Source organism: Myodes glareolus, chromosome X, assembly GCF_982192425.1.
Source record: "Myodes glareolus chromosome X, mMyoGla1.1, whole genome shotgun sequence".
Lineage (NCBI taxonomy): Eukaryota > Metazoa > Chordata > Mammalia > Rodentia > Cricetidae > Myodes > Myodes glareolus.
In genome coordinates, this window is record NC_142053.1 from 67,340,157 (window position 1) to 67,350,518 (window position 10,362).

Below are 10,362 nucleotides of genomic sequence, written 5' to 3' on the forward strand. Positions count from 1 at the left end.
AATGACATCTTGAATTTTGCTTGCAAATGGATTTAAATAGAAAACACTTTACTGAGATAACCCAGACCCATAAAGATGAATATGGTATGTACTCACTTATAAGTGGATTCTAGCCATAAATATAAGACATTGAGCATATAATTTGTGATCCTAGAGAAGCTAAATAAGGAGGTGAAACCAAAGAAAATCATATAGTTATCTTCTTGGATATTGGAAGTAGACAAGATTGCCAGGTAAAAATTGGGTGCATGGGGGTGGCGGTGGGGTGGGTGTTTGGGGAAATGGGGAGAAAGAAGGGAGAAGGGGAGGATTGGGGAGAGATTGGGTGAATGGGATAGTTGGGATGGAGCAAGTGTGGATATGGGAGCAGGGAAGAAGATATTTTAATAAAGGGAGCAATTTTAGGATTTGAAAGAGACTTGACTCTAGAGGGTTCCCCAGGTATCCAAGGAGATGTCCTCAGCTTGCTTTTGGGCAGCAGAGGGGAGGTTGCCTGATCTGGCCTTACCCTATAGCCACACTGACGAATATCTTGCATATCACATCTGGCGATGGATGAAGATAGAGACAGAGAACCACACTGGAGCACAGGACTGAGCTCCCAAGGTCCAAATGAGGAGCAGAAGGAGGGAGAACATGAGAAAGGAAGTCAGGACCGCGAAGTGTGCATTCACCCACTGAGACGGTGAGACTGATCTAATGGGTGCTCACTAAGGCCAGCTGGACAGGTACTGATGGAGCCTGTGATCAAACCAGAGTCTCTGAATGTGGCTGTCAATGAGGGCTGATTGAGAAGCCACGGGCAATGATACTGGGTTTTGATTCTATTGCATGGACTGGCTTTGTGGGAGACTGTTCTGTTTGATGATTACCTTCCTAGACACGGATGGACTGGGGAGGAACTTGGACTTCCCATGGGGCAAGGAACCTTGATTGCTCTTAGGACTGGAGAGGGAGTGGGAATCTGTGGGGTGGGAGAAAAATGAGAAGCAGGGAGGAGGTTGAAATTTTTAATAAATAAATAATTTTTTTTCAAAAAAGATTCAGGCTTTACAATAGACAAAACTTATCTAGCACCAGTGCTCTTTATGACCTAAAGTGTGAAGAGAATGAATGGTCCTTCAGTCATTATGAAGCTGAAATTAACTAAAAGAAAATCAGATAAGAAGAAAAGAACTTCTGGAGGCATTATCATTCCTGACTTCGAACTCTATTATAGAGCTACAATAATGAAAACAGCTTGGTATTGGCATAAAAACAGAGAAGTCTACCAACGAAATCAAACAAAAGACCCGGAACCTAACCCAGAAACCTATGAACACCTGATTTTCGACAAAGGAGCTAAAATTATACAACGGAAGAAAGAAAGCATCTTCAACAAATGGTGCCGGCATAACTGGATGTCAACCTGTAGAAGAATGAAAATAGATCCATATCTATCGCCATGCAGAAAACTCAAGTCCAAATGGATTAAAGACCTCAATATAAATCTGACCACACTGAACCTGATAGAAGAGAAAATGTGAAGTACAATGCAACACATAGGCACAGGAGTCCACTTCCTAAGTAGAACCCCAGCAGCACAGACAATAATGGCAACAGTGAATAAATGGGACCTCCTGAAACTGAGAAGCTTTTGTAAAGCAAAGGATACTGTCATTAAGACAAAAAGGCATCCTTCTGAATGGGAGAAGATCTTCACCCACCTGCATCAGACAAAGGTCTGATCTCCAAAATATATAAAGAACTCAAGAAACCGTGCTTTAAAATACTAATTAACCCAATTAAAAATGGGGCACTGAACTGAACAGAGAATTCTCAACAGAAGAAGTCTAAATGCCCAACAGACACTTAAGGTCATGTTCAACTTCCTTAGCGATCAGGGAAATGCAAATCAAAACCACTTTGAGATACCATTTTACACCTGTCAGAATGGCTAAAATCAAAACCACCAATGGCAGGCTTTGGTAGAGAAGATGTGGATTAAGGAGGACACTCATCCATTGTTGTTGGGAATGCATAATTGTGCGACCACTTTGGAAATCAGTGTGGTGGTTTCTCAGGAAATTCGGAATAAACCTACTTCAGGATCCAGCAATTCCACTCTTGGGAATATACCCAAGAGATGCCCAATCATACTACAAAAGTATTTGTTCAACTATGTTCATAGCAGCATTGTTTGTAATAGCAAGAACCTGAAAAAAACCTAGATGCCCCTCAATGGAAGAATGGATAAAGAAAGTGTGGAATATATACACATTAGAGTACTATTCAGCAATAAAAGCCAATGACATCTTGAATTTTGCATGCAAATGGAAGGAAATAGAAAACACTATCCTGAGTGAGATAACCCAGACCTAATCAGATGAATTTGGTATGTACTCACTCATTTGTGAACTCTAGCCCTAAACTAAAGTCATTAAGCCCATAGTTTACAAGCCCAGAAAAGCCAAATAACAAGGTGAACCCAAAGAAAACCATATATGGATCCTCCTGTAAATTGGAAGCAAACAAGATTATAGGGTAAAAGCTGTGAGCATAGGGGTGGGGACAGGGGTTGGGATGAGTTTGGGGGAAGGGGAGAAAGGGAGAGGGTAGGGAGAATGGAAGGACTGGCAAGAGCTTGGGTGAGTGGGAGTGTTGAGATGGATGAAGGGCGGATATAGGAGCAAGGAAGAAGGTACCTACTGTAAGGGATCCATTTTAGGGTTTGCAAGAGACTTGACTCTAGAGAGTATCCCAGCTATCCTCAGGATGTCCTCAGCTAAGTCCTTTGACAGCAGAAGAGAGGATGCCTGAACTGTCCTTGCTCCACTATAACGCTGATGATTATCTTGAATATCACCATAGAATCTTCGTCTGGCAATGGATGGAGATACAGACAAAGATCCTCAGCAGAGCAATGGACTGAGCTCCCAAGGTCCAGTTGAAAGGCAGGAGGGAGAAGATGAGCAAGGAAGTCAGGACTGCAAGGGGTTGGTCCACCAACCGAGGCAGTGTGTCTGTTCTAATGAGAGCTCACCAAATCCAGTTGGAGCAGGTCTGAATGAACATATGATCAGCTGAACTCTGATTGTGGCTGACAATGGGGGCTGACATAGTGCGGGGGGCCATCCTGTCCCGCAGGAATGAACGCCACCAAAAACGAGAATTCCTTCTCTGGTCATATCTTTATTTGGAGCATTCCCTTGAGGAAAATTGGGGGAAGGGACGATAGAGCAGGGACGAGAGAAAGCTTAGAGAGAGGAAGTAGGGTCCCGAGGCATCTGCTTTTAAACGGTGGAGCGGCTTGAACGCTGTCCTGATTGGTTAATGCCACTCTGCTGGTCTGAGCATGTGCAGGCAAGGGTGCAGGCAGGGGTGCTCAGCCCCACATGGCTACCTCCAAACTGCAGGACCACCTGTGCCTCCAGGTGGCTCCCAACATCTCCCCCTAATTATTGTCTTTAAGAGCAATAAGGCAAAACTATTTTCCAATCTGGTCCCCACCTAGACGCAGCATGCCAAGGATATCTCTGCTCCCACCCATCTCCAAGGAGGGAGAAAGGCAGAATAGAGTCAGTCAGAAAATTGTTAAGAGATAAGAGGTTGCACAGGGTGTTGCTCAAGTCGATGGTGTGAAACAGCTGCTCTTGGCACCGCCCAGAAGGTCATCTCTGCTGTCTCCGCATGAATCTTCCACAGCAGGACACTCAGCATCCATTGGGTCGTCTTCTTTATCTCTCTGGTCGGTCTCGCTGGTATCCAGATGTATGTCAGCATTCCTAGAAAAACATAAACAAAACTCTCCTCCCAAATTAACATTTAAGAGTATTAAAAACTCTCAGTGTAAAAATTCAGCACAATCAGTACTGGAAGTAGGCTGGTTTTGAACTTAGAGATCTGCAGGTCTCTGCTTCAAAAAGCAAATCTTGTTTGCCTGTACCAGCAAAATTTTGAATTAAAAATTAAGTGTATAGAATGCAAGAGAAATCCTTTCTCTGGGGGAAGCTGTCACTGGTAGTGTAGTCCCCCTCTATTGTTTAAAAACCAAAGCAGTTGTCATTGGGAATTGAACTCATAACCTTTGGAAGAGCAGGCAATGCCCTTAACCGCTGAGCCATCTCTCCAGCTCCCCTATTTAGATGGAAAAACCTCTAGGTAACATTGTTTATCTCACCAGGTGCCTCAGGCAAAAGGTCCGCCTTTCTTTGTTACCTAGGATACGGTAACCAGGTAAACATGCCTTTATTATGATAATTAGGACCAGTTCTTTGAGGGAGAATGGACGTTGCTCATCAATCTGGCTACTTCCTGCTGACGAAGGGACGTTGTTTGGGGGATAAATGTTTTTATCTGACTGAATTCTTGGCGACAAATGTTTTTATCTGACTAAATTCTTGGCGACCTTGGCTGAGGGCGGCAGCAGCGGAGGCGGCGGCTGCCACAGCTCCGCCTCTGAAGCCCATTATGGCGCGCTCCGCATGGCCCAAAGGCATGGCTCCGCCCCGGGCCGTGTGCGGGCTCGCCGTTTCACCTCAGGCAATGAACTCGCACCGCCGGCTGTGAGTCTTTTTCAAGCTCCGGCGAGGGGGGGCATCCGCCCACCCGTGGAGGGCCCGGTCTGCCCGCGCGCGGAGCCCCGTTCTCTGGGAACTCATCTCCGCCCGCCCATGATGCTATGGAAACACAGTTTTTCCGCAGAGCCGATTCAGCTCCTCTCTGCCTTCTATGGCGCCGCTGCTCACCACACAGCTTTCGCCTCAGTCAGGCGAGTCCGCTCAGGTGTTGAAAAAGTCCTCCAAAAACCATAGCCCCGCCAGAAGGCCGGGACATATAGCCTCTGATGTCACACGGACTTTAGCCTGCCCGCGACCTGGCTATTCGCAGGCCTCTGAGGACTCCAGCAAATTTCCCGCCAGCAACTGGTTAGCATGGCCATGCCTCCCGAACGAGCTAGCACTGGAGAGTGCAATTTTGCGTCTCCCTCCTGAGTAGCTGGGATTACAGGTGTGCACCACCGTGCCTGGCCCACTTCCGTGTTTTTAATCAGGCATTACCGCTCAAAGGCGGGCCGGCTGCCGCCAGCATTTTCAGCACGATCAAGCAGCTTGTCTTTCTCAGTCAAAAATTAAAGTTTTTTGTACGTGAGAGCCAGAGACTGAGCTCTCTTAACAAAATTAGGCGAAAATCACCTCCAAAAGCTCTGTGGCTCTTTAAGAACAGGGAAGGCAGTGATCAAGTTTGCCTCCCTACGAGACTGTTGCCTCCAGTCTCTATCAGCGAGTATGCATGGAGGAAGCCGCGGATCTCCCAACCGTAAACCTCGCTTTTTCTCAGCTCCACCTGCACTGAATTTAAGGGATTTTTCTTCCCCGTTGCTTTTTGTACCTTCTTTTAGATACCTTAACTTTGATTTTTTTTTTTTTTTTTTTTTTTGTATTTTCTTTTTTATTTTAGGCCTATCCTTTGAAATTCCTTTTTATATTTCTTTTCCTCCCCTTTCTGGGGGTTTCAACCGACGTCACTCACCGCTCCATGTTTTCAGAGTTCTGAAATTCAAGGCTCTCTGTGCTGGTGTCTGATCTTGGCTTTTTTTCCCGGGCTTTCTCAGGGTCCCCCGGCGTAGTTGTCAGGGTCCCTCAGCGTCCCGGGTTTCGGCACCAGTTGCGGGGGGCCATCCTGTCCCGCAGGAATGAACGCCACCAAAAACGAGAATTCCTTCTCTGGTCATATCTTTATTTGGAGCATTCCCTTGAGGAAAATTGGGGGAAGGGACGATAGAGCAGGGACGAGAGAAAGCTTAGAGAGAGGAAGTAGGGTCCCGAGGCATCTGCTTTTAAACGGTGGAGCGGCTTGAACGCTGTCCTGATTGGTTAATGCCACTCTGCTGGTCTGAGCATGTGCAGGCAAGGGTGCAGGCAGGGGTGCTCAGCCCCACATGGCTACCTCCAAACTGCAGGACCACCTGTGCCTCCAGGTGGCTCCCAACAACATAGAAGCCATTGATAAAGGCACTGGGACTTGATTTTACGGAATGTTCTGGCTTTTTGGGACCCTATTCTATATATGCACAGCTGCCTAGACCTGAATGTAGGGGGAAGGGCCTTGGACTTTCCATTGGGCAAGATTCCTGGTCCTAATCTCAAGCAGGGCAGATGAGGAAGAAGGGGGTGTGGGGGTGCGGGAGGGGATTGGGAGGAAGGAAGAAAGTGTAAATAATTGAATGGAAAAATAAAAATTAAAAATATAAGAAAGGTAGGAAGGAAGGGAAGAAGTTAAGAATGAAAGAAGGAAATAAGGAAGCAAGGAAGATAGGAAGGAAGGAAGGAAGGAAGGAAAAAGAAAAGAAGAAAAGGAAGGAAGAAAGACATCTTTTTAATGAATCTGATAACAATAAAAGTGAAGCAGGGGCCATAGTATATGAATTAAGTATTTACTTCTAATCTGAATTAAGTAAAATAGTGTGATACTTAGAATAAAGAGACTCATAGGTCTCGGAAACAGAATAGACAACCCAAAAATTCAAAGCCAACTTAAATTTTAGAAAGGAGTGAAGAAACCACATTGAGAAAAAGATAGTGCATTTGATAACTTGTCCTATTGTTGAGCCCAAAAGGGTGAAAAGTAATTAAGGAAGGAAAAGCCTTTTGTGAATCAAAATTTGATCATGTAGTTAATGAATATCAGTAAGTAGTTACGAAAAAGGAAGCCTTGACAGTGGTACCAGGATCATGTGAAAGTATTCACATTGGAAATTGAGGTGAGTTCTGTTTCTCAGCTGACTTGCTTCTTGATTCACTTTTTAATTAGTATTTGATTTTAGATAATAGGATGGTGCCAGCTATAAGCACAATGTATCTTCCATTTTCAGTTAAATATCTCTGAAAACATTCTTACAGCTCTTCCAAGAGATTTAGTTCCTAGGTTATTGTGATTAAAGTCACAGAAAAAATGTTAGTAACCATGGCTAATATCTTCTGATATACATAGGTCAGCTTAAAATGAGTAAGGTACTGCACATAATATAGTATTTATCTGTCTTATCAATTTTAAGGAAAAGTTAATAATTTCATACTTCCTTATGGTTCAATAAAATTTCAAATTGCATATATTATTTTGCTATTGTTTATCTGTGGATGGACATGTTGACTTACTTTCTTCTCTTTTTTTATGAAAAGAGTTACAATGATTTCAGATAAGCAAGGATCACTCCAATAGGATGTAATATTTGAGGGAATATTTCTTGTAGTGATATAGCTGGGTCATATGTCAATAAAAGAACTTAATTATTAGAGTATAAGTATAAAATTTTAAAAGATGTTTTATTTAATGATATGCCATGTAAAGAATTGTGACCCTAAACAGCTTTCATGGTGCCTTTACACACTGAACCATCTTAAACATCTTAGTATATTGTTATTTCAAGTTAGCAGTAGTCTTAGCTTAATAAATCATTGATTCAGAAAGTCCTAATACTTTTTAAAAATGTTTATTATAAAACAATATACTTGATTACTTTGGCTTCAGTCTTATTATATGCTGATAACTTTTTTATCTTAAAAAATTTTCTTGTACTGGGTGGAACATTATTTTTGTTTACCATTGTCCAGAAGTTATTATATATAATAAATAACCAGATAGACTTTCTGATAGTCAATATTTATAGAGGATATGCCATGTAAAATTGTATATTTGTCAAACAAGGAAATTTCTTAACTTGTTTTTCATAATGAATTCTCATAATTCAGTGATACGTAATACAATAAAAAATATTGTACAGTTACCAATAGGACATTACTCTGGATAATGAATTTTATTTTATGTGAAAGAAAAAATACAGACAACAGAAGCAAAAAAAAAATACAGCTGCATTCAACTAGCTTTTCTGCAAATGAAGCAAAACAAAACATTATGAAAAGAAATTTAAATAGTGAAATTAAGCAATTTATCATTTTCTAACCATATGTCTGATAAAAGTTATTATCTATATTTTCACTTTTTCATTGTTTTGATGAAATATCAAGGGCAATTCTGTGGGATAATACTCTTGGACACTGTAAAGAATTGTCATTAATATTAGTTTAATAAAAAACTGATTGGCTAATGGCCAGGCAGTAAGAAAAGGAAGGGTGACCAGACCAGAAGAATTCTGGGAAGAAGAAACAAAGAGTAATTTACTAGCAAGATACAGATTAAGTGTGATGAGAATGCCTTACTGAGAATAGCTACTACGCAATATGGCTAAACATAGGAAGAATTATGGGTTAACTTAAGTTATAAAAGGTAGTTAGTAATAACCCTAAGGAATGGATCAAACAAATTTTAATTAATATAAGTCTCTCTGTATTTCTTTGGTAATAAACAGCAGTGGGACTGGGCAGGACAATAAGTTTTGTGAGCAAATGGCACCCAACATTCAGTAACTGCTTGCACATAAAACCTGAGAAAGAAAAGCTTTGAAAGAAGTTGTAGACACAGAAGAAAATTAAGTATGGGTTCTTCTTAGCAGCATTTTCACAGGTGTGCTCTGTTTGATAGATGGTTGCAGAGGCATGGCTCCTTAAAGAGAGGCTTGCTGACACAGTGATAACAGCAGAAACCTTTTAGCTCTTTTAAGAGGCTCTGATATCAAACACTTAGATGATGTTTATGTGCAGACAACAGCATGCTTCTACGTAGTGGTATGGACCTAGAAAATCTACAGAGTTACTGCAATAACATGGCTTCCACCAATACCTCTGCTGTTGTAAGGAAGTCATTTGTTTGTTTCTTGGTTGACCAGCAGCTCAGACCCAAACTAATCACACAGAATCTAGATTATTTAAAACACTGCTTAGACCATTAGCTCTAGCTTCTTATTGGCTCTTATATATTGATTTAAATTATTTCTATTAATTTGTGTATTACCATGTGGCTGTGGTTTACACGCTATAATTCTGGATTCTGACTTTGGCAGGGTTACATGGATGGAGTAGGAGGGTCTTTTGTCCATGTGTTGCTTTCATTGGTTAAGTAAAGAAACTGCCTTGGCCTTTTGATAGGACAGCACAGCAGCTTAGATAGGTGGAGTAGACCAAACAGAATGCTGGGAGAAAGAAAGTAGAGTCAGGTAGATGCCATGTACACTGGTTAGACTCATGCCGGTAAGCCACAGTTAAGTGACAATACACATTAATGGAGACGGGTTAAAATAATATGTGAAAATTAGCCAAAAAGGGTCTGAAGACAATGGGCCAGGCAGTGTTTAAAAAAACACAGTTTCCATGTAATTATTTTGGGTAAAACTAGCCAGGAGCTGGGCAGCAGGAAGCAGCCCACTGTTCCTTTTACTACAGATTGGTGGCTCAACATGGCCAATTAAATCCACTTAAAAAACTAAGAGAGCTTAATTTTAAATGCAGAAAAAAGAGAGTTTAACACAGCTTTTTGCTTTTTGCTGGCAGGGTGCTGCAGAGAAATTTTCCCGATTCATCAATAGCAGCAGAAAAAAAGCTACACCATTTCAAAATATGACTTCCTGTGCCCTGCCACTGGTGCAAAATCTGGCTATTGAGCATTTCTGGGCCCACTCAGGGTCGGAAACAAAGTAGTTGAGACCATGCCCTTGGCTCAACTCTTCCTGTCTGGGCAGATGGGGGAATCAGGCTTGGGCAGGCGGGAGAACATGGCAGAATCCTTCCACCATACAGAGAGATGGTTCCAGGCTGCACAGTGCTCTGCATGGCTGATTTAACTGTAACTCAGATGGAAAGAGTTTCTGTGCTACATTCTCAGACTCAGAGTTAAACTGCTGAGTGTAGTTTCTAACTGGTGGCCCCAGAGCTAGCAGAAATGGTATATTCACCATTTTGAAACTAGAGAAAGATGGAGATCAGCCCACCACTCTGCAGCTCAGAGGTGCAACTGATTCAGAGTCATGAGCTGCTCCACCATGTTTGACTGGGCAGGGAAAGCCTGCAGTACCTGTTTTTTTTTTTTGAAAGTAATTTTATTAAATTATAAAAGTTTCCATTTCTGCCCCTCCTCCCACCACCCTCCCACTCCCCCCACTCCCTCTCCTCCTCCCTCTCCATCCCTAAGAGCAGTCAGGGTTTCCTGCCCTGTGGGAAGTTCAAGTTCCTCCCCCCTCCCTCCAGGTCCAGGAAGGTGAGTGTCCAGACAGACTGGATCCGCAAAATCCAGTATATGCAGAAGAAACAAGTCCCATTGTCATTGTCAATGGCTTTTCAGAAAGACTCCAGGCCAGCCAGGTTCAGAGAAACCGGCCACATTCAGAGAATCTAGTTGGATCGCGTCCTCATTCAGTCCCAGTCCAACTGGCCTTGGTAAACTCTCATTAGATTCGTCCCCTTGTATCAGTGGGTGATCGCATCCCTCGCA

The 10,362-nt window shown here is 42.5% G+C and overlaps 1 pseudogene; it reads right to left on the bottom strand.

Moving 5' to 3' along the window:
• Positions 1-4,509: 4,509 nt before the first annotated feature.
• LOC148117361 (Nuclear RNase P) lies at positions 4,510-4,687 on the bottom strand (annotated as a pseudogene).
• Between the last annotated feature and the right edge of the window lie 5,675 nt (positions 4,688-10,362).